Consider the following 23,991-nt stretch of genomic DNA (forward strand, 5'->3'; position numbering starts at 1 on the left):
GCTGAGGGGAGACTTGATTGAGGTGTACAAAATTATGAGGGGCCCAGATAGAATAGACAGGAAGTACCTGTTTCCCCTAGCAGAGAGTTCAAGAACTAGAGGACATAGATTTAAGCTGATTGGCGGAAGGATTAGAGGGGACATGAGGAAAAACTTTATTACCCAGAGCGTGGTGGGTGTATGGAATTCGCTGCCTGAATTGATGGTAGAGGCAGGGACCCTCAACTCTTTTAAAAAGTACCTGGACCTGCACCTAAAGTGCTGTAAGCTGCAGGGCTACGGACCGGGTGCTGGAAGGTGGGATTAGAATGGGCACCTGGTTGTTCTTCGAGCCGGCGCAGATACGATGGGCCAAATGGCCTCCTTCTGTGCTGTATTTTTTCTATGGTTCTAATAGGTACTGGTCAACTAACACAAGTGAGTAATGGTCCAGCTATAGTGAGATCTTAGTTTTCATTTTTTTTGCTGATTGTTTTCCTGCTGATTAGGTTAAGGGATGTCAACATGGGAGAATGGAATATATTGAGCACCTAGGGGCTCTATTTTAGCACCCGCTATCGGGTGCGTTCCTGGCGGGGGGCTCCGAAAATCGGAGAATCCCGGAGCGGGACCGGAGCCCGCCCCGAACCCGCGCACTTCCGGGTTCCCCGCTGACGCGCCGGCGTGCGCGCGCAGCCCCCGCTGGTGGGAATCCCGCAGGCAATTAAAGCCAGCGGGATGCCACTTGACAGTATTTATTTAGGTATTTCAGGTCATTAACTGACCTGATTAAGGGATTATGTGGGATATTAGGACAAAATGGGACTGTTTCCCACACTGGGGGAAACACTCCCAGGTCAAATGGACGTGTGGCAGCCGTCAGCCTGTGGCAGCTGCAAAGGTCCATTTGACAGGTGGTGGGGGGGAGACCCTCACCCATTGTAGGAGGCCAGTCTGTCACTTGGGACAAAGTTTGGCCTCCACCACCCTCCTCTTGACAGTCAAAGTCACCAACCTGCACACTTATCCCGGGGTCCGGAGACATGTATCTACCTTGCGGACCCCCTCAGATGTACATCTTGCGGATGGGGGCCGCCGTAGCTGCAGTCATGACCTCCTCGGAGGGCGAACAGCATCACCAGCCTCGCCATCCACGCTGTCCACCTCTGACAGGTGGAGCTCCACAACAGAGTGCTGTGACACATCCACCTGCACAGCAGGAGGGAGGGCTACCGCAGAGAGAGATGCGTCGCAGAGGGCACTACCCTCGCCACAGGGTCCACAGACCGAGGGTCAGCCTCCTGGACCTCTCTGAGCAGCAGTGCACACGGAGGCTCAGAGTCACTTGATATGTAGTCGTGGACATCTGCAGCCTCTTTCATGCCGAGCTGCTCCTGGCTGGCCCGAGCACCATCTTCTTACCTGACGCTGTCAAAGTCACCACTGCCCTCAACAACCTCTCCTCCGCATCCTTCCAGGGTGCAATCGGGGACATCGCCGATGTCTCTCAGTCGTCTGCGCAGAAGAGCCCTGCAAATACACCTACACCCACTCTGCAGTGACACAATGGGTGGCATCAGTTGTGGGTCCTCATAGTGATCCTCAGGAGCGGGCATTATTGCACAAACCAGACAGGATTCGCGAAGACATGGCAGTAGTGGTGCCAATATAATATGTAATGTGAGTTGTTCAGAAATTCAATATAAGTAACACCCATGACAAACCCTCAAACACCCTTGTGCATCCCCTTCATGCTCACGACACGCTTGCCTTACGCTGCCTACTGCACATATGTGATGCATGCCCTGTAGCTGCAGCACAGGTAGTGGCAGGTTGAGTGAGGCTGACCGTGAAAGAGATGCACGAGAAGGTGAGTATGAGATAGAGCCATGAGATTGTATGAGGATTGGGTTGAGTGGTAGTGGCGGGATGAGTACTGGCGAGGTGAGTAGGTGCAGGTAAGATGAGGATGAGGTTTGAGTGGGTATGAGGGATGATGTGACAGAGTAGTGTTGGCAGTGCTGAAGGAGATGTGGGGTGGGGGCAGTGATGTGGCAGACGGAGTGTAAGGGAATGAGTAAGTGTACTCACTTTGGTTGACCTACTGAGGTCATTGGAGCGCCTCCTGCACTGTATGCAGGTGCATAATATGTTGGTGGTGCAGGTGACCTCCTGTGCCACCTCGAGCCAGGCCTTCCTGGTGGCAGAGGCAGGCCGCTTCCTCCCGCCCGCCGGGAGGAAGATCTCTGTCCTCCCCCTCCTCCTCACCCCATGTATTGATACCTGGAGTGAGGCATCATTACACTGGGAGCAGCCTTCCCCCTGGGCTGCTCCATGCTGTAATTTTTGCTATTTGTTGCAGCATCAGTCAGTGGAGCACTGCCCCTTTAAATAGAGCGCCTCCAGCTGACAGATCTTACTGCGCATGCGCAGCCTGCCTAACGCGCAGATCAGCAGTGGGGAACCCGGAGGACCAGGTAAATGGATCCAATTAGTGGATTGGATGCTACAATCGCGCGGGAAACTGACTAATTTCAGCGGGCGCGTTACCCACGCGCCCAATAGCCCCCCGCCGAGAACCCGCAGCCCTGCTAACATCGGGCGCCTAGTGTCACTGTAAAGCACTTCTATGTTAAATAAAATATGACTTAGACAGAGAGTGAAACTCCTACTATGATCCTCCACTATTCCCAGGACAAATGTAGCATGAGTTTGATGCAGGATAATGGTGCCTTTATTTTTCCCAGAATTTGTCTCAATCCCAGCCTAACAGCACTCCCTACATTACGAGTGTAATACTATAATTTCCCAAACCAGCCATAATTGTGGCCTCTATTTTGTTGAATTATGGTCAGTTTTGAGCTGTGGACTTACACTCATCAGGAACAGGATTGAATCTTCCCAATCGAAAGGAATCTAAAGGAGTCGTTCCTTTAGATTGGAAAATTGCACGTGTCACTCTGCTATTTAAGAAAGATGAGAGGGAAACCAAGGAATTGTTGATCCAGTTAGCCTAACATCTGTTGTTGGGAAATTACTAGAGTCTATAATTAAGGATAGAGTGACTGAACGCCTTGAAAATTTTCAGCTGATCAGAAAGAGCCAGTATGGATTGGTAAAGCCTGACGAACCTAAATGAATTTTTTGAAGAGGCGACTAAAGTAGTGAACAAGGGAAAGTCTATGGATGTTGTTTATATGGACTTCCAGAAGGCATTCGATAAAGTCCCTCATAAAAGACTGTTAGCTAAAGTTGAAGTGCATGGAATTTAGTGCAAATTATTAACCTGGTTATGAAATTGGCTGAGTGGCAGGAGACAGAGGGTAGGGATAATGGGCAGGTACTCAAATTGGCAGGATGTGACTTGTAGCATCCCACAGGCATCTGTGTTGGGGTCTCAACTATTTACTGTTTTTATTGACGACTTAGATGACAGGATAGAGAGCCACATATCCAAGTTTGCCGATGACACAAAGATAGGCAGCATTGTAAGCAGTGGATGGAAGCATTTACAGAGAGATATTAATAGATTTATTGAATGGGCAAAACTGTGACAAATGAATTTCAACGTAGGCAAGTGTGAGGTCCTCCATTTTGGACCTAAAAAGGATAGATCAGAGTACTTTCTAAATGGTGAAAAGCTCGAAACAGTAGAGATCCAAAGAGACTTATGGGCCCATGTACATAGATCATTAAAATGAAATGGACAGGTATAGAAAATAATCAAAAAGGCTAATAGAATGCTGGCCTTTATATCTAGAGGACTAGAGTACAAGGGGGTAGAAGTTATGCTGCAGCTATCCAAAGCCCTGGTTAGACCACACCTGGAGTACTGTGTTCAGTTCTGGGCACTTCAGAAAGGAAAATATTGGCCTTGGAGGAAGTGCAGCGTAGATTTACTAGAATGATACCTGGAATCCAAGGGTTAAATTACGAGGAGAGATTACACAAACTTGGGTTGTATTCCCTGGAATTTAGAAGATTAAGCGGTGATCTGATCGAGGTTTTCAAGATATTAAGGGGAACTGATAGGGTAGAAAGAGAGAAACTATTTCTGCTGGTTGGGGAGTCATGGGCTAGGAGACATAGCCTAAAAATTAGCCAGGACTTTCAGGACTGAAGTTAGGAAACACTTCTACACGCATAGGGTGGTAGAAGTTTGGAACTCTCTTATGTAAACAACAGTTGATGCTACGTCAATTGTGAATTTTAAATCTGAAATTGATAGATTTTTGTTAACCAAAGGTATTAAGGGATATGAGGTGAAGGCGGGTATATGGAGTTAGGTCACAGATCAGCCATCACCTCATTGAATGGTGGAACAGGCTCGAGGGGCTAAATGGCCTACTCCTGTTCCTATGTTCCTATGTAATCCATTTCATGTCGAATCTTTCCAGTCAACAGAGAACGCAACCTTCGCATCATTAGATTTGAAGTCGTGCCGTCAAATCCGTAGAGCAGTCAGTGATCACCGAAGACAGCAATAGAGCCATTTATGTATATTAAGGGTCATTAACACATATTTCTTACAAGGGTAAAGAAGTGTTTGGCAAAGCTAGAATTAGGGTGGGAATTCTCAAGAAAACTTATCCCTCTTCTCACTGTCAGCAGCTTTGCTATAGTACAAAGCCAATAGCTGTCCAGTGATGGTATATTATAACCATGCTGGGCAGCAATGAAGAAAATCCTTCTTTTGAGTCTGGACTACAGTTGTCTCTGACCACACTTGTCGTCATAGCAACTGATGCATAATAAACAAGAACATTGCAAACTAAATACATAGATAAATACTCAGATCTGTTCAATATATAACAATGAAATAGCTCCTGTCCAGAGCATTGCAATCTCCAATCATTTTTGTGAGGTGAGTGTGAGGTCAGAGTGGGGGTGTTCCACTTTGCCCCCAAAATTCTGAGTCAATTTGATTCTGGGTCTTGGCAAGTGTGGATGCCGTGTCTATTTCATTTTGGAGCGAGTCTGGGATTCCAGTTCATTAAAACAAGCAGGGAGGAAAGGGAAGTCAGTCATACAACTATGGTCACGGCATATCTGCTTATTGCAGCTGAGGCTAATTCCAGAATTGCTGCCAGGAAATTTAATTTTAAATGAAATTCTGACAGGCAGGTAATTCCTCTAAAGCTTTCATTGTTAACCTAGCATGCCTGCATCATACTACTTCCTGGGGACCTTTAGGGCCAGAGTATCTTTGGAGTTATTCCCATGTGGTCAGTTACAAGTATTGAGAAGAAAAGAGATAGAGAGGAGGGAGAGAGAGAGAAATAGATAGTACAGAACAGAGATACATAAAGAATGAGAAAGACAAAGAGAGAAATAGAAAATGAGACACAAAGAAATAGAAATCGAGACAGAGTCAGGGAGCTATTTTAAAAGAAGCATTAACCCATTTATTTTAAATAGGTTAACACCTCTGTTCAACTAATAGAAAGAGGAATGCCATTAGAATTCATTAATTCATCTGCTTATATCATCAGCTCATTTTTAGGCAAATATTTCATTTCTATGATTGAAAATAGCTCAATGGTGCTCTTGGATTAGGTTTATTGAAGTTTTAAACTACTTTTGAATCCGAACAATCATTTATAAAACCTTCCGACAGCAGTGACATCCCATCAACAAAGCATGGAGTCAATTTGCCCAGGGGTGTATTTTGCTGTCACAGGCACTGTATAAGCTCCTTGAACCATTGACTCTGTTACCTAGATAGGAATTGGCTGTGCAAAGGCCCTGTGATATTATTGAATGTTGGGAGCTCTGCATAACGCGAGGGGATGTACTGTAAACCCTCAATAGGTAGAAGTGCGAACAATGAGCCCCACCACTTACGATGTATCACCAATCAGACAACAGTTTCTGACAGTGACTGTAAAGTTAAGATATACGGCAGACCATTTCCTGGCTGAGCAGGAAGTGTGTGTCCCAAGCTACACATAAAACAGAAAAAAAATTAATGTTTCATTCTGGTCTTTGGTCACTTAATCCTCTTCATATTTTAACTTTACTTCCCGCTCCTCCCTTATGGCTCCCTCAGGGCTATCGTCTAGAGTTTATGAATGTTGTTGTGTTATAGTAACTGAAATGAAGGGAGAAGTTTCTTATCACACTCTTTCGATTTACTACTACCCCTTCCCCAAAATTAAGTTCAGCTCCAAAATCATGTTTAGCCTGAAATTTGAAGGCTATGTTAAGGTTGGAAGAGGAGCAGTATCTTGCAACAATCCCAGCCTCAAATCTGGTACCTCCTGGAAGTTGAGTTGCTTCAAAGTTGGAAAGGGGGATAGGTAAAAGTACCACTGAGCATGCTTTATTGAGTGTCAATTGTGGAATAATGCTAGTTTATCCAAGGAGTTGCTAGTAGTCTGGGATGTCAAACCGTTTAGAAGGTGGATGTGAGGAACTAGCACTATGACAAGATCATAAGGACAGAAAAAGAGATCACTCAACTCAATTAGCTCCCCTATTATTTCAGCCTATGTACAGGATCATTTCAGACTAATTTTATCACTCTCCTGCCTTAGTGCTCATATCCTTTTACTTCCTGGAGAATTAGGAATTCATTCATTTTCTTTTTGAATGTTTTAAGAAATCTGCATTCACTACGCTGGGTGTCAGTCTGTATCAAATGAGCCTGCATTCCCTGTTCTGGGTGGTGGTCTACACCAACTGAGGCTACATTCACTGTGCAATGCTGGTTTTCAATGCTTTAAATGGTACATCTCAGAGGTCTATGCCATGCTTGATGCCCAAAAGTGATGAGCACACTTATTCTTGCCTTCATCCTGATATCAGCAAACAGTTTCCTATTTGCTGCCAGGTATGAAGGACCTAGATGACTGCTATGACATATTTAGTGGCCTCACTCCATGCAACTTGTGCTTCCTGGAGAGTGATGGTCAGCTTCTGTGTGTCCAACCCCCTCTCCTTTGGTGCACCTGCTGCAACAGTCTGACAGTCTGTGCAAACACAGTTTACATTCTGCAAACAGTTCAGGGAAAGCTACAAAACCAAACGGATTTTTGTCTCAGATTACAATATTTCTGAGAAAACATTGAACTGCAGCTAATGTCTTCATTGACATGACTTGCTGTTCTTGTGAATAGCAGGAAAGATACAACATAAAATTTGAAATATTCCTAATGTCCTGCTCCTTATAAGCCATCACCAGTAATTTCTGTGGGGGTTCTCCTGATCGCCCGCTGTAATTTCGGCAGAAGATCGGTCGGAACTCCAGAGAAATGGCTTAAACAGCTATTTACACAGTTTCTTCAGAGCTCCTGCCTACCTCCTGCGGAAGTTACGGTGGAAGAGAGTTTGTGCTGACTCTCTGCAAGCCTTCAAGAGGGAGCTGGACCATCTTGGCTGGGGCAGAGATCACATCACATAGATTTACAGTTAACGTACATGTGGTCAATGTGATCTCCTGGACTGATTTCGATTGCCTGAGGGGATCGGAAAGGAATTTTCCAGATTTTGTTATTCCCTTATGTAAGGGTTTTTCTGATATGTTGCCTCTCCCAAGAGATTACATACTTGTGGGCGGTGGGGGGGAGGGGGGGTTAGGAAGTGTCTAGTCATAATGCTCCAGGCATTATCTGTATGGGGTAGGTTTGATGGATGAGCTGGTCGTTTCCTTTCCGTCATTTTTGTATGTTGGTTTGTAAATTCTCTCTCTTTGAGACCACTGTTTAAGCTTCTTCCTTAAACTTTGTGGTTTGACAACAGTTTCCAGAAGCAAACCAAGTCACCTGTGAATTGAAACCTATGATATTATTGTCTGCGTATTTAGGTTAACATAGCCAGGTCTAACAATTATTTAACCCTGATCATAGTAAATTGCTTTACTGAAGAGTACATAAGTAGTGCACCATACTTTCCTGTCACCTTGGATGACATAAATTATTATACTAGTAGATTAACTTTATATAGGCTAAATTGCTGTTCCGAATTATTAACAAATAAAGTACACAGAAGCAAAAATATAGGCAAGATACCATGCAGCACAATCAGCAAATTTAAGCAGCAAAAACAACAACCACAACAAGCATTTATATAATGCCTTTAACATAGTAAAACGTCCTATGTGTTCCACAGGAGCGTAATCAGACAAATATTTACACCAAGCCAAAGAAGGAGATTTTAGGAATAGTGATTAAATCTTGGCCAATAAGGTTCTTAAAGGAGGGGAAAGATGTGGAAAGGCGGAGAGGTTTAAGGAGGGAATTCCAGAGCTCAGGGTCTAGATGGCCGCCAACGGTGAGACGAAGGGAATGGGGCCAGAGTTGGAGGAACGTAGAGTTCTCGGAGGGTTGTAGGACTGAAAAAGGTTATAGAGATGGAGAGGTGCGAGGCCATGGTGGGATTAAACATGAGGATGAGAATTTTAAATTTGAGGTGTTAGTGGACTGGGAGCCAACGTAAGTCAGCAAGTGGGTGTGAGTGGGACTTGGTGTGGATTAGGGTACAGGCAGCTGAGTTTTGGATGAGCAAAAGTTTATGGAGGGTGGAAGATGGGAGGCTGGGCAGGGGAGCATTGAAATAGTTGAGTCTAGAAAAAACAAAAGCATGGATGAGGGTTTCAGCAGCAGATGGGCTGAGGCAGGGGTGGAGACGAAAATGGGAGTAGGTGGTCTTGATGATGGAGAGGATATGGCGTCGGAAACTCAGCTCATGGTCAAATAGGATGCCAAGGTTGCAAACAATCTGGTTCAGTCCAGGAAGGGGGATGGAATTGGTGGCGAGGGAATAGAGTTTGCGGCTGGGGCTAAAGACAATGGCTTTAGTCTTCCCAGTGTTTAATTGGAGGAAATTGCGGCCCTCCAGGCCTGGATGTTGGACAAGCAAGCTGACAACATCGTGGCAGTGGAGGGGTCGAGAGAGGTGGTTGTGAGGTAGAGCTGGGTGTCGTCAGCGTACATAATGGAACCTGACCCCATGTCTTCAGATGATGTCGCCGAGGGGCAGCATGTAGATGAGAAGTAGGAGGGGGCCAAGGATAGAACCTCTGGGGATTCCAGAGGTAACGGTGCAAGGCGGGCAGAGAACCATTGCGGGAAATGCTCTGGCTATGATTGGCTAGGTAAGAGTGGAACCAAGCAAGGGCAGACCACTTAACTGGACAATGGAGGAGAGGCTTTGGAGGAGGATGGCATTTCAAAGGCTGCAGAGAGATTGAGAAGTATGAGGAGAGATAGTGCACCATGGTCACAATCACAGAAGATGTCATTTGAGGTTTTTTGAGGAGGGTGTGCTGATGGCAGATTTGAGAGAGATGGGGGGCAGTGCCTGAGGAGAGGGAACTGTCTACAATGTCAGCTAGTATGGGGGCCAGGAAAGGAAGTTGGTTGGTCAGCAGTTTAATGGGAAGTGGGTCAAGAGGGAATGAGGAGTCGCTCAGTGCCGATGCTGAGGGAGGCAACACCACATACAAATTGCATTGAAAGTTTATAAATAATTCATACTTTCTCCATGTCCCTCAGCAAACTCTTAGAAAGACACAGTTACTGGTGGTACATATTTCTGCTTGTATTTACCAAGCCCTATCCATCGCATCCAGCTAGCAACATAATGAATAGAAAACTGAAGAGCTGAGTTACAAGGAAGATTTTTCTTCGAAGTTCAAGAAAATTCCCAGAAGATGGTATCACCCATAAGGCTGATTAGCATCAAAGCATCAAAGCAACAATGGTGCCTTGCCCTGTGACAATGACACCAATCCTAAACCACAATTTATGATGCACATTCTTAACAATAATGGGAACAAAGGGCCCTATGTATCCAGTAGTTAATTCACACTCACCGATGCTAACATTATTAATACTCCAGTTGCAACCAACATTTTTAACTGAGAGGCCGATCCTGGATTTAGCATTTCAAATTAAAAGTAAGAAAGAGAACAAAAACAGTCAAACTAAACTTTGGAAACCTCTTAGACAGGAGATGATTTATCACTCTCCCACTGATGGAAGCCCTGACTACAGTGAAGACACTGTGGCTGCGAGATGGTCTGAGATCCACCAAAAGAGGTGCTTTCAATTGAAGCCCTCAATGGCAATATAAATACATAAGCTTAGAAATTATTATTTGTGATATTAGCCTACTAAAGGTTAACATCTTTATATGACATCCCTCTTCTGCTATTTTTACAGAGCAATTAACTTATTTACATTAAAGAGGTTAATGCCACCCTTAAAATAGAACACAGAGGAATGTAATAAATCTGCTAATATCATAAGCAGCCATTACTAAGCTATGGCATCCTGCTTCTGGAGCTGAATGCAGACACATTTTGTGTTCACCAATGGGTTGAATGGCACAGCTCGCCTGTACAGCCCAGTGAAGCAGTTTTATGGGCCACAAAAAACATTTAAAATAAGAAATCTATTGAAAGTGGCTGTGAGGATTGTGCAATGATTCTTAGATTACTATTCTCTCTGTCACACCTCTGATCCCATCTCTACAAAGGATGAAGATAAGTCATTATAAAGGTCTTGGCACCTCTGATTCTGGCATCTAATCAAGCTTGGCAGTTCTGACAGTGAGAATCTTCTGGTTTAATATCAATTTGGTACATATGTAGAATAGCAGAAATGTTGTTGCCATGGTAGCAGCCTGGAGCACCAGCAACACTAAGCAGCAATGCTTCCTGAATACCCCTCTCTGCCTCTGTTCAGGTTCATCATTAACCTTTTGGCAGCTACGTCTACCCCTCCCCATTCCGTGACACTCCAACTGCAGGCATTCTAAAAGAAAAATTTGTTTTTATGAAAGTCCAGCCATTGTGAAATTGACGAAATGCAAGACATTGATTTTTTTTCTCCCCTGTAAATATTGACTGGGAATTATAAGGTGCAGCTGCTACCAGGATCTGCTGAGATAGGCTGAAGTGAGGAGTTTCTAAGCCTGAAGAGCCTGGTAGCAGCTTTCATTAGCAATTTTTGCAGATGGGAAACACTTATTGCAGCTCTTTTTTGTCATTCTTCCTATACAGACCTGTACTTGCTTCTGACTGTTTCTGACAGGGTCAGATCACCAGTAAATGTCCGCTTCTTCGCATTATCCCACTCCCTACCCACAGTCAGGACTTCTCAGGAGCAAGTATGGCATTCCTGATGGGTGTGCCCTTGTATGTCATATCATGGAGGATGAAGAGCAGCATAGGATAGAGCAAAGGGGAGTCAAGCAGCATTTAAGAAAGATACACCACACAGGATATTAACTCTACTCCCCCCCCGCCCCCCCACACTTTAGAATGCACAGGTCATATGAGGGCCTTATTGAGGAGGTGTGTAGAAGAAGAGTGTGCTGCACCAAACAGGCAATAGGATAGCTCTGTCGCATAGTGCATGAGGACATGGCACCATGCTCAACTGCTCCCATGCTTATTGTACTGGCTCATTTCAGGCAGCCACGGGTGATCTCTGTAACATCAGCCTGGCTGCAGTACGGGAATGCAATGGTCAGGTGACTGAGGTACTTTACAGGACAGCTGGAGAATCCATCATCTTTGGCAGCACAGTGAGATTAGGTCATCAGCTTTTATGGGGTTTCTGGCTTTCCCAAGGCACAGGGTGCAATTGATCCTACATGTCAACACAAGACAAGGCTCAAGCGTTTGCAACCATCTTAGCTAGAAGTGCTGAGTGGATGATCCATCTCGGCCTCCTCCCGATATCCCCACCATCACAGATGCCAGTCTTCAGCCAATTTGATTCACTCCACGTAATATCAAGAAATGGCTGAGTGCACTGGATACAGCAAAGGCTATGGGCCCCGACAACATCCCGGCTGTAGTGCTGAAGGCTTGTGCTCCAGAACTAGCCGTGCCTCTAGCCAAGCTGTTCCAGTACAGCTACAACACTGGCATCTACCCGACAATGTGGAAAATTGCCCAGGTATGTCCTGCCCACAAAAAGCCAGACAAATCCAATCCAGCCAATTACCGCCCCATCAGTCTACTCTCAATCATCAGCAAAGTAAAGGAAGGTGTCGTCGACAGTGCTATCAAGCGGCACTTACTCACCAATAACCTGCTCACTGATGCTCAGTTTGGATTCTGCCAGGAGCATTCGGCTCCAGACCTCATTACAGCCTTGGTTCAAACATGGACAAAAGAGCTGAATTCCAGAGGTGAGGTGAGAGTGACTGCCCTTGTCATTAAGGCAGCATATGACCGAATGTGGCACCAAGGAGCCTGAATAAAATTGAAGTCAATGGGAATCAGGGGGAAAATTCTCCAGTGGTTGGAGTCGTACCTAGCACAAAGGAAAATGGTAGTGGTTGTTGGAGGCCAATCATCTCAGCCCCAGGACATTGCTGCAGGAGTTCTTCAGGGCAGTGTCCTAGGCTCAACCATCTTCAGCTGCTTCATCAATGACCTTCCCTCCATCATAAGGGCAGAAATGGGGATGTTCGCACAGTTTTCAGTTCCATTCGTAACCCCACAGATAATGAAGCAGTCCGTGCCCGCATGCAGCAAGACCTGGACAACATCTAGGCTTGGGCTGATAAGTGGCAAATAACACTCGCGCCAGACAAGTGCCAGGCAATGATCATCTCCAACAAGAGAGAGTCTAACCACTTCCCCTTGACATTCAACGGCAATACCATCTCCGAATCCCCCACCATCAACCTCCTGGGGGTCACGTTTGACCAGAAACTTAACTGGACCAGCCACATATATACTATGGCTACAAGAGCAGGTCAGAGGCTGGGTATTCTGCAGCGAGTGACTCACCTCCTGACTCCCCAAAGCCTTTCCACCATCTACAAGGCACAAGTCAGGAGTGTGATGGAATACTCTCCACTTGCCCGGATGAGTGCAGCTCTAACAACACTCAAGAAGCTCGACACCATCCAGGACAAAGCAGCCTGCTTGATTGGCACCCCATCCACCACCCTAAACATTCACTCCCTTCACCACCGGCGCACCATGGCTGCAGTGTGTACCATCCACAGGATGCACTGCAGCAACTTGTCAAGGCTTCTTTGACAGCATCTCCCAAACCTGCAACCTCTACCACCGAGAAGGACAAGGGCAGCAGGCACATGGGAACAATACCACCTGCACGTTCTCCTCCAAGTCACACACCATCCTGACTTTGAAATATGTCGTCGTTTCTTCATTGTCACTGGGTCAAAATCCTGGAACTTCCTACCTAACAGCAATGTGGGGGAACCGTCACCACATGGACTGCAGCAGTTTAAGAAGGCGGCTCACCACCACCTTCTCAAGGGCAATTAGGAATGGGCAATAAATGCTGGCTTTGCCAGCTACGCCCACACCTCATGAACGAATCAAAAAAAATATGCTGGAAGTTATCATGATACATTCATTCTTTGAAATTTGGCCCTCCCTGACCTCTTCAGGGAAGAAAATCATGTCAACGATGGCTTGTAGGTGACAAAGTCTACCACCTGCTGCCATTCATGACCCTCTGGGAGTGGCCCAAACCACAGCAGAGGAGCACTACAATGAGGCACATAAAGAAAGAAAGAACTTACATTTATATAGTGCCTTTCACAACCTCAGGATGTCCTAAAGAGCTTTACAGCCAATGGAGTACTTTTGAAGTGTAGTCACTACTGTAATGTAGGAAACGTGGCAGCCAATTTGCACACATCAACATCCCACAAACAGCAATGTGATAATGACCATATTTTTTGTTTTTTTAACTGATGTTGATTGAGGGATAAATATTGGTTAGGATACCAGTCATTGAGAGGACCATTGTCGTCTTAAAGGTACACTTTTGCTGCCTGGATATGTCGGGAGGAACTCTGCAGATTATGGGGTAGAAATTGATATATGTAAAACAGGCACAATGCTGACAAATTTAGCAGTGGGATGGTCTGTGTGTGTGTGTTCAGGTCACTACTAAATTTGTCGGGCCCATTTCTAGGCATCCCATGTGGCTGCCTAAAACGGCGTTAGGACCTTTGCAAATGTTAATCAGGGGGCCTAACATCTGTTGAAGGAGCCCTCTGGAAAATTTGTTTACGATGAATGGAGCAGGTGCTGGGCCTGAGCTGCTCAGAATTCTTCAGAAGCCCCTGTGCCCGCCAACAAAAGGTGGTGCCAGGTGGAGCAGGAGTGCTCCTCCATCTCCACAGTTGTCACGATCGCCCCCCCACCCCACCCCACCTTAGCCACTCCATCTTCCCTCGCAGGACTTAGCTTTGGGCCACTGCCAGCAAGGCAAGTTAAGATGGGGGAGGGGAGACAGGAACGGATTGGGAATGCGGCGCAAATCGCCCCACCATCTTAATCTCTCGCCTGCACTGTTCCTGCCTTCAGGAGGTTTAAAATCATGCCTGCTAAATCTAAACTGTGTTTTCAAACTCCCTTTTTTAAACTTGAGATTATGACCTCTTGTTGTACAATCTATGACTATTTTGAACAGATTGGTTTATCTTGTTTATGGCCTTTAGGATCACCCTGAACCTTTTCTTCTCCAGTGTAAACATTCTCAGATTTTCCAGCCTCTCTTCATAACTCTGGTGCCTAATTCCAGCTAACAATTTAGTTGCCCTTTGCTGTACCCTCTCCAATGCTTAAATGACTTTCTCATTAACAGTGAATAGAATTGCACACAGTACTCCAGGTGGGGCTGAACCATTGCTGCTCCGTACAAACTCAGAATCACTTCTAGAGCTTTGTGCTCTTCTCATCTGACTATGCAGAGGAATAGCCAGCTGGAGACTGACATCACAAAGGCAATATGAAGCAAGGGCAAATGCATTAACAGAAGACGCTGGAAATACTGAGAGTTGGAGCAGATATCAGAGGGCACTGGCATTATAACAGCTATTACTGACTCAGGCATCACTCTAGGTGGTGCTGTAGATCTCTTTTCCTCTTCATTTTCACTCTTCTGTCTTCCAGGTCTATAAATGATATTTTTCCTCGCCATTCCTTTAAACGTTCTGTGACGAGGTGTAAAAGTGAAGATCTCTCCATTTACACTGCAAGGCTTTAACTGTTCCTTGCTCAGCCTGCTGCCAGCATCCCTTGAGTATGGCAACCAAGAATACTGAAAAGCTGCTTTGTATTTCCCTGACTGAAACCAGTCGTCTACATTAATGAAATGCAGACTGAGACAAGCGCAAATATTCCAGGCACTCCATTAATGTCCATGAGAGCGGCACTCTCCTCTACAAGAGTCACTCAACTTCAAAGCCTTGTAACAGGCTGGTATACCCATTTTCTTGCACTAGCTCAGCATTGGTTCAAAACTTGTTAAAAAGTGCCTCATTTTTTAAATTCCCAATAGGCTTACTTAAAGATACACAAAACATTCCAACCTTCATGAAAAAGGAAATACAATAAGAAGTGTACGACAACACTGACAAATAGTTTTATGACAAGTCAAGAAAAGATAAAATTTGCAATTTTAACCCTTTAACAGTTGGTTACCTGCCATCTGGGACTTTGTCCTACCAGCCATTCTACACTCACACATTCTAAACAGTGTCAGTAAGCTAAGGCTATCTGATCATGGAGGGCATCACAGTTAAGTCTGGTCCTGTCCTTATCCAAAGTCCGTGCATAAACCCTTTTCAGCAGGGCTTGCTGGATAACAATCAGGAACTTGAATCCTCGTTAATTTTTCTGCTCCCTAGAAAGGGTTCTGAGGCCAATTGTAGTGACCTACTGCTACCCAACTGAGAAGAGCTGACTCAGCCCATAGCAGTAATCGAACGAGGCACCCTATTGGTCTATATGGGTCTGCAACATACCAAGCAGTGCACTTACTCACTGCCGGGGGGGAGGGGGCGGGAAGAGTAGGGGGGTGGGGGAGCTGATATGATCTTGTTAAAGTGCATGCTGTGTTTTGTCTGGTGTTGCAGCTGATGAAATAGACTTGATAGCTTCAGTTTTTGGCAGAGCTAGAGGGGAAATTGATCTGATCTTGGCTTATCCAACACTAATAAAAAGCATTGATCTATCTGCTAACTTCAATAAACTCTGTTCATTCCCCAGATATGATATGAATTTACCGTGAACATCTGGGCAAGTGAAAAGCTCTCTCTGGGGCACAGGGAGCCAGGGCTCACCTATGAGAGTTGTCTGAAACACAGAATTTAAAAAGATCCAGAGTAAAAAAAGTGAAAAAAAACCCCAAAAGCCTAATGACAGTTTTCTGTCTGTTCCCTCATCTAAGAAGTTTCCTGTACCATGGGAAAAGCTGAAATAATTGGGAGGAAAATAACTACCAAGATAGCGGAAAATTAAAACATAGGTGTCGCCAACATGGGGTATTATGGAATGCAGGGTGTCAGTTTAGGGCCATGATTCCCCTCATTATTCCCAACTATGTCCATCTCCCTGTGTGGTGGTGCAAAACAGAGACCAGAGAGGGAAGAGAAAATTGTATCTCTACTCATGCAATCTCCTGGGATCCAGATAATTGGAGACCTGAGAGCAAAGTCACCCACCTACCCACTGTCTGAATTGTATCTGAGGTGAAATAGGCAGTTGTAAAAGGAAGGGGCAAGGACAGTGCAGTGGCAGTAACACTCACGGGGATAGATAATAAGAGAGGAAAATCATGGGGTGGGGGGATTCTCCTCTTCAGGGTGAAGTTCTGTATCCACCTCAGCCCTGACAACCCATTTTCCTGGGGCTCATTAAGTACGCATGGTGGGCTCCTGGTAGGATTCCCACCATCCAGCGGGAGCTCCCCTGTGCAAAATCCCGATGGTGCTACAGCAGAGACGCTGCTATCGCACCAAAAGAGTCGGGAACATTGTTAAAGTGGCAGAAGATTGGAATAGATGACCCACTGAAGATCTAGGTTGAGACCAGGGCCTTCAAGAGATAAAAGGAGGGTGCCACAAAGCTATCTCCTCCATCAGAGCACTTTCTTCATTGCGACTCTGGGAAGCAGCTGTAACATGGGTGGAAAGAACAAAAATCTTTGTGGACATGGGCCCATTATTCTCACTGGCATTTACATGGATGGTTGGAGAAGGAAAGGGCAGCAGTGGTCCTGTCAGGGGCGGGGGAGAGAAATCCTGGTCAGGATGGTGAGGCAGCAGTAGGCCTCACTGTCCCATTTTCTCGCTGTTTTCGCTGTAATCCCACCTGACGGTTAGTAAGCAAGGGGATAAATATATGAAAGAAAATTAGGAAAACTCAACCAAACACCATGTATAAATAAACTTTAAAAAAAAATGGCTTAATCTCAATAGAGAAAAAGAAGTTCTTCTCAGGCATCAGGTAGTTAAAAATCCTGTTCTGATCTGGCGAGCAGACAAAGAAAACCTGAAAGCAAGCAGCCGTCTAGCCTGGTTAAAGCTTTACTCTGGATGGTTCCCAGCCTGAAGGAAAGAGAAAGAGAACCTAATTACACATCCCCTTCTGTAGCCGGCTGCTTAGTATTAGATACAACTTTGAATAAATTGAGACAGTAACATTGGGCATTAAACCAAGGCCTGGCAATCTCAGTAATTAAATATAACTTGCTGTTTTAGTAACCCAATCAGGACCCTTAAAGGATGCCAAGTGATTGGGCAAAATGATGGAGTTGTAGCCTAAATTTGGTTATGAGGGGATTCAAAGAGTCTAATTATGATTTGAGAATGGGGGTGGGATGCGGGGGATGGGATTCTGACATAGCTGGTTTCTGAACTAATTGCGTTATACCATGTGCAGCAGGAATGCCTCTCCTTGGTGTACTCAAAAGGAAAGGATAGCAGTTCCATATCAAATCTATTTTTGGAACTAGTCCATGTTTAGATCAATTTCACAAGCAAATTGGCACTACAGGTCTATGTGCACAACTTAAAGGAAGAGATTGGTGCCAGAACAGCTTAATTAATGGGATAACAGGACCAAGAATCTTTCTTAGAGCAAATTGCTTCGACCCGTTTCTCTATTCAGACTGTAAAACCACATGAATAGTGACATCGTCATGGCACAGACTGCATTTGCGTTTACAAATAATTACTTTTTAGATATAGAAATGGATAAATGAAAAGCACGTTGAAAATATTTGCACTATACCTGATATACCTTTGGCTATAGTATTAACTTAAGCCTCAATGCCTTGTGAATTACAAAGTTTTATCAAGGCTTCCAGACGGCACCTTTCCTGACTGTTTCAAGATGATTCCACTCAAAAGTATTACTCGCTGCTTTAGAGTAACTTCCTGTCTTAAAGTCTATGCCCCCTTGTCAATGCAATGGTTAAATTAGAACTCTTTTGGGGAGGGAATTCATGGCTGAAAACCTAACCATCCAGCTGCACAGTGCAATGGAGCTAGAATGTACTGTAATACTGCATCTCCAGACAATCTATTAACAGTCAGAGTGGGGAGGAGGGGAACCATGCATCTGTCTTGCACACTTTTGGATCCAAATTAAGGAGTGTAGCTGTTTATGTAGTAAAATCCTACACCCATGGCTAGATTGCCAAAAAAAATTCCTTCTTGGGTCATAATTTCCATAAATTACAGATATAAACACAGCCTATTTGCAATTCTCCATTTCACAGCCTATTTAATTATGCGTTTAGCAAACAGTCTGAACAGAACCAACAGACACCAACGTTTTAAATTGAGAAATTTAAGAGAAGGGCCAAAACCCATCATGCAGGATTGAAGAGTAGAAGAAAAAAGAAGAAATTCAAGGTGTACTGGTTAGGTGATGTTACGATTGGGTTTTAAAAGCACCATAGATTGCAGGAGGAAAGAAAGACTGAGTGGCATTAAGCTATATGAAGGGTTCGAGAACTAAGAGACAGGGAGCAGAAGGAAAGTTAGGATAAAGTTCCAGAGAGTGGATCTATACATGAACAGATGGGGGATTGGAACACAGTAGAAAACAATTTGGCAGCTTTATCAGGATAATTGAACATCTGGTGGGGCTTAGTAGCATCTATGAGAAGTGACATTGGCATTACCCCAGGAGGTGCAAGAAGATCCAGAAATGGCAACAATTCTCTGAGTTCGGTTCAGTTAGTAGCACTCTCACTCGGCTAGATGGTTGTAGGTTCAAGCCCCATTCCAGGATGTGAGTATGTTAACAAAACTAACACTATAATATGGTACTGGGGGAGTGGTGCATTATCAGAACTTCAATCCTTTGGATGATACAAAGCCCTTTTTGCCTGTTCTGGTGGATGTAAAAGATCCCATGATACGATTTAAAGAAGAGCTTCTGTGGTGTCCTAGCTACATTTCTCCTTCAACCAACACCATTAACTGTGGATTAATTGGTCATTCATCTCATTGGGGTCTATCTGATAGAGAATTTAGGAGGCATGGTTAGTAAGTTTGCAGATGACACCAAGATTGGTGGCATTGTGGACAGTGAAGAAGGTTATCTAGGATTGCAACGGAATCTTGATAAATTGGGCCAGTGGGCCGATGAATGGCAGATGGAGTTTAATTTAGATAAATGTGAGGTGATGCATTTTGGTAGATCGAATCAGGCCAGGACCTACTCCGTTAATGGTAGGGCGTTGGGGAGAGTTATAGAAAAAAGAGATCTAGGAGTACAGGTTCATAGCTCCTTGAAAGTGGAGTCACAGGTGGATAGGGTGGTGAAGAAGGCATTCAGCATGCTTGGTTTCATTGGTCAGAACATTGAATACAGGAGTTGGGATGTCTTGTTGAAGTTGTACAAGACATTAGTAAGGCCACACTTGGAATACTGTGTACAGTTCTGGTCACCCTATTATAGAAAGGATATTATTAAACTAGAAAGAGTGCAGAAAAGATTTACTAGGATGCTACCGGGACTTGATGGTTTGACTTATAGGGAGAGGTTAGATAGACTGGGACTTTTTTCCCTGGAGAGTAGGAGGTTAAGGGGTGATCTTATAGAAGTCTATAAAATAATGAGGGGAATAGATAAGGTAGATAGTCAAAATCTTTTCCCAAAGGTAGGGGAGTCTATAACGAGGGGACATAGAGGGGAGAGATACAAAAGGATCCAGAGGGGCAATTTTTTCACTCAAAGGGTGGTGAGTGTCTGGAACGAGCTGCCAGAGGCAGTAGTAGAGGCGGGTACAATTTTGTCTTTTAAAAAGCATTTGGACAGTTACATGGGTAAGATGGGTATAGAGGGATATGGGCCAAGTGCAGGCAATTGGGACTAGCTTAGTGGTATAAACTGGGCGACATGGACATGTTGGGCCAAAGGGCCTGTTTCCATGTTGTAAACTTCTATGATTCTATGATTCTATAAAGTGGCAAGTAACATTCGCGCCAGACAAGTGCCAGGCAATGACCATCTCCAACAAGAGTCTAACCACCTCCCCTTGACATTCAACAGCATTACCATCGCCGAATCCCCCACAATCAACATCCTGGGGGGTCACCGTTGACCAGAAACTTAACTGGACCAGCCAATTAAATACTGTAGCTGCAAGAGCAGGTCAGAGGCTGGTTATTCTGTGGCGAGTGACTCAACTCCTGACTCCCAAAAGCCTTTCCACCATCTACAAGGCACAAGTCAGGAGTGTGATGGAATACTCTCCACTTGCCTGGATCAGTGCAGCTCCAAGAACACTCAAGAATCTTGACACCATCCAGGGCGAAGCAGCCCGCTTGATTGGCACCCCATCCACCACCCTAAACATTCACTCCCTCCACCACCGGCGCACCGTGGCTGCAGTGTGCACCATCCACAGGATGCACTGCAGCAATTCGCCAAGGCTTCTTCGACAGCGCCTCCCAAACCTACGACCTCTACCACCTAGAAGGACAAGGGCAGCAGGCACATGGGAACAACACGACCTGCACGTTCCTCTCCAAGTCACACACCAGCCCGACTTGGAAATTTATAGCCCTTCCTTCATCGTCGCTGGGTCAACATCCTGGAACTCCCTTCCTAACAGCACTGTGGGAAAACCTTCACCACACGGACTGCAGCGGTTCAATAAGATGGCTCACCATCACCTTCTGAAGGGCAATTAGGGATGGGCAATAAATGCTGGCCTCACCAGCGACGCCCACATCCCATGAACGAATAAAAAAAAAGCTATGTGGAAAATGCCTGCCATGTTTGTCAACAATCAGTGCACTTCAAAATAATTCTTTGTGTGCAAATTTCTTTGAGCTATTTCTGAAAGAAGTGTTAGGAGCTGGGAAATGCTAATCCTTCCACCTTTTCTAACATTGCCAGCACAGAATAAATTTATAGAAGAGGGACTCCATTTTCAAACATTTTTTTTTTGTATGGTGATTTGTGCTGCTTTTGTGCTTCTGTGCTATTTTAAAATGAATATTTTGTGCGAGGGGATTGGTGCATTTTGGCTAGCACAAATACACTACAAACCAGCAGCGGATGGAACCGAGTGCCCTGAATTACACGTGGACATCAGCAGAAGACGCAGTGTTCACAAGGTGCCAAAATGCTACTGCCATTGCTTCAGGTTGATGCGGTTTGACTGGGAGCTGCAGAACTTTGCCAAGAGCAGTTGAATGTTAACATAAACACTTTGCTGTAGAAAAGCACACCAATGCAGGAGGAGAAGAGGGATATAACTACATACCCAGAACATGTAAACTCATCAACACCATATGTGCCCTCTCTTCCTACAAGCTGCGGTCCCTGGGTCGCATTGCGAAATGAACATGTCCACCAGCTCTCCTTCAAAGACTGCAAATCATCAGAAGCCCTACTCAAAGTCTTAATGTATTGGAGATCATTGTGCCTTTTATCAACTAGTTATTGAAAACTGCATTAAAAACACCCACATAATCCTTCCAGAAATCGTTTGATACAGAGCAACATGAAATCTGGTTTCTGTTTATGCTGACATCATACCTACTGAGTTTTTAAGTGTTGGGTGAATTTGTGTCATATTTCTTCCTAGTGACAACCCCTTCTTTGAGCTAACTGCCCAGTGAGGATGACAGAGTAAGTGATGTGTGAATGTTTTGTTTGACCTAAGCCTCAGAACTGTAGAGCTGCTCCTTTTCCAATCTGTTCCCAATTAACTTGGTTCAAGTCCAATGTAATGTGTCATGTCCAAATCTGCATTTCTGCCGTGGGCCTCTAGTGTATGCTATGAATCGGGGGGGATGTTCAGCTGACAAGGTTTCAATGTTGAGTATAGGCCTGGATATTAACTGCCAGCGGGTGAAACTGCATTGGCTAGTTAATTTCCCGCTCACCCACGGCAGGATGAGACACGGTCAATTTTAACAGTGGGGCCTCATTTAAATCCCACTACTTGACACCCTGCTTGTTTCGAGTGGGAAGTGGGCAGGATGTGGCGGAAAATCGCATGGCCGGGAGGCTGCCTTTCGACAGCAGGTAAGTGGCATGAATGGCTGCCAGGCCGTCCTGCGGGTGTCCCATGATCAAAAGGGGTGGTTGCGAGATCGTGGCAGGGAGGCGTTAGCTTTCCTTGTGGGACCTAGTGGAGTGAATAAGGTTAAAATCACCCTCCATGTTACAACAGTGTCCTAATCTTGCCCAAATAACACAGCTCTGGATAGTCTGTCATTAACCCTTTGTCTTGCTGATGAAACATTCCTGTTTAATTTCTCTTTTCTCCCCTCCTCTCCTGAACACTCTAATCATGCTGTGGTATGATTTCTTGAGTACTCTCGGGTATCTTGTTCAAATTGAGCTTTTCTTCATGTATGAGCCTGGTGAATGAGTTTCAGCAGGCTATTTGACTGTGGAGGCACCGTGGCCAAGTTTGATCCTGTCCTTACCTATGCAATTCACAGCAGAGGTCACTGTATAATGATCAGAAGTGGGAACCTTGTCTGTTTTTTTTCTGTCCTATCCTATCATCCTAGTTGAGATCAATTAACACAGTATAAATCAATAATTGAACCTGGGACCTTCTGTATGACTCAGTATCACACTGGGCAGGAATTTATTCAATGAACTATGAAGACAAAGTAACAAAATAATTAATGTTGATCCTTAATCAGAAGTACATGCAGATAAATGATATCCAACTGGTTGGTGGAGATGCTCAAAGAGACCCAAGAGTGATAGCAGACTCAATACTTACCAGCGGAGATTTTCTGGTCTGAAGTGGGCATGGCAGGTTTGGCATCAAGTGCATTGTGAGGTGTCAGCTCGGTTCAGTGATAGTATTCTCATTCCTGAGTCAGAAGGATGTGGATTCAAGCCCCATTCCAGGACTTCAGCAAATAACCTAGCTGACACTTTCAGTGCAATGCTGTGGATGTGCTGCATTGTTGGAGGTGCTGTCCTTTGTGTAAGATGTTAAACTGAAGCATTGTCTACTTGTTCGGATAGATGCAAAGAATCACATGGGATTTTTTTGAAGAAGAGCAGGGAGTTTTCCTTTTGTCCTGGCCAAATTCATCCATCAGGTAATGGAGGCAAAAGTTCTGATGATTGGATACTGCGATGAAGGGGACTGTAGGTTTTGATGAAAGCATGTTTTGGGTGGGCCAAATGGACTCCCTCATTGATATTTATCTCTACAGAGATAAATATCAATGCGATACAGAAACAGAAACAGACGATTTGTCCTAACAAGTCCATGCCGGTGTTTATTCTTCACATGAGCGTCCTCCCACCCTTTTTCATCTAACCCCATCAACATATCCGTCTATTCCTTCCTTCCTCATGTGTTTATCCAGATTCCCCTTAAATGTATCTATGCTAGTCGTCTCAACTATTTCTTTTAATAGCGAGTTCCACATTCTAACCACTCTCTGGGTAAAGAAGTTTCTCCTGAATTCCCTATTGGATTTATTAATGACTAACTTATATTTATGGCCATTGGTTTTGGACTCCCCCACAAGTGGAAACATCTTCGCTATGTTTACCCTATCAAACTCTTTCATAATCTTAAAGATCTCTTTCGTGTCACCTTTCAGTCTTCTTTTTTCTAGAGAAAAGAGCCCCAACCTGATCATTCTTTCCTGATAGGTATAACCTCTCAGTTCTGGTAACCTCCTAGTAAATCTTTTTTGCATCTTCTCCAGTGCCTCCATATCCTTTTTATAATATGGAGACCAGAACTGTTCGTAGTAGTCCAAGTGTGGTCT

Source organism: Heptranchias perlo, chromosome 15 (genome assembly GCF_035084215.1).
Source record: "Heptranchias perlo isolate sHepPer1 chromosome 15, sHepPer1.hap1, whole genome shotgun sequence".
Classification (NCBI taxonomy): domain Eukaryota; kingdom Metazoa; phylum Chordata; class Chondrichthyes; order Hexanchiformes; family Hexanchidae; genus Heptranchias; species Heptranchias perlo.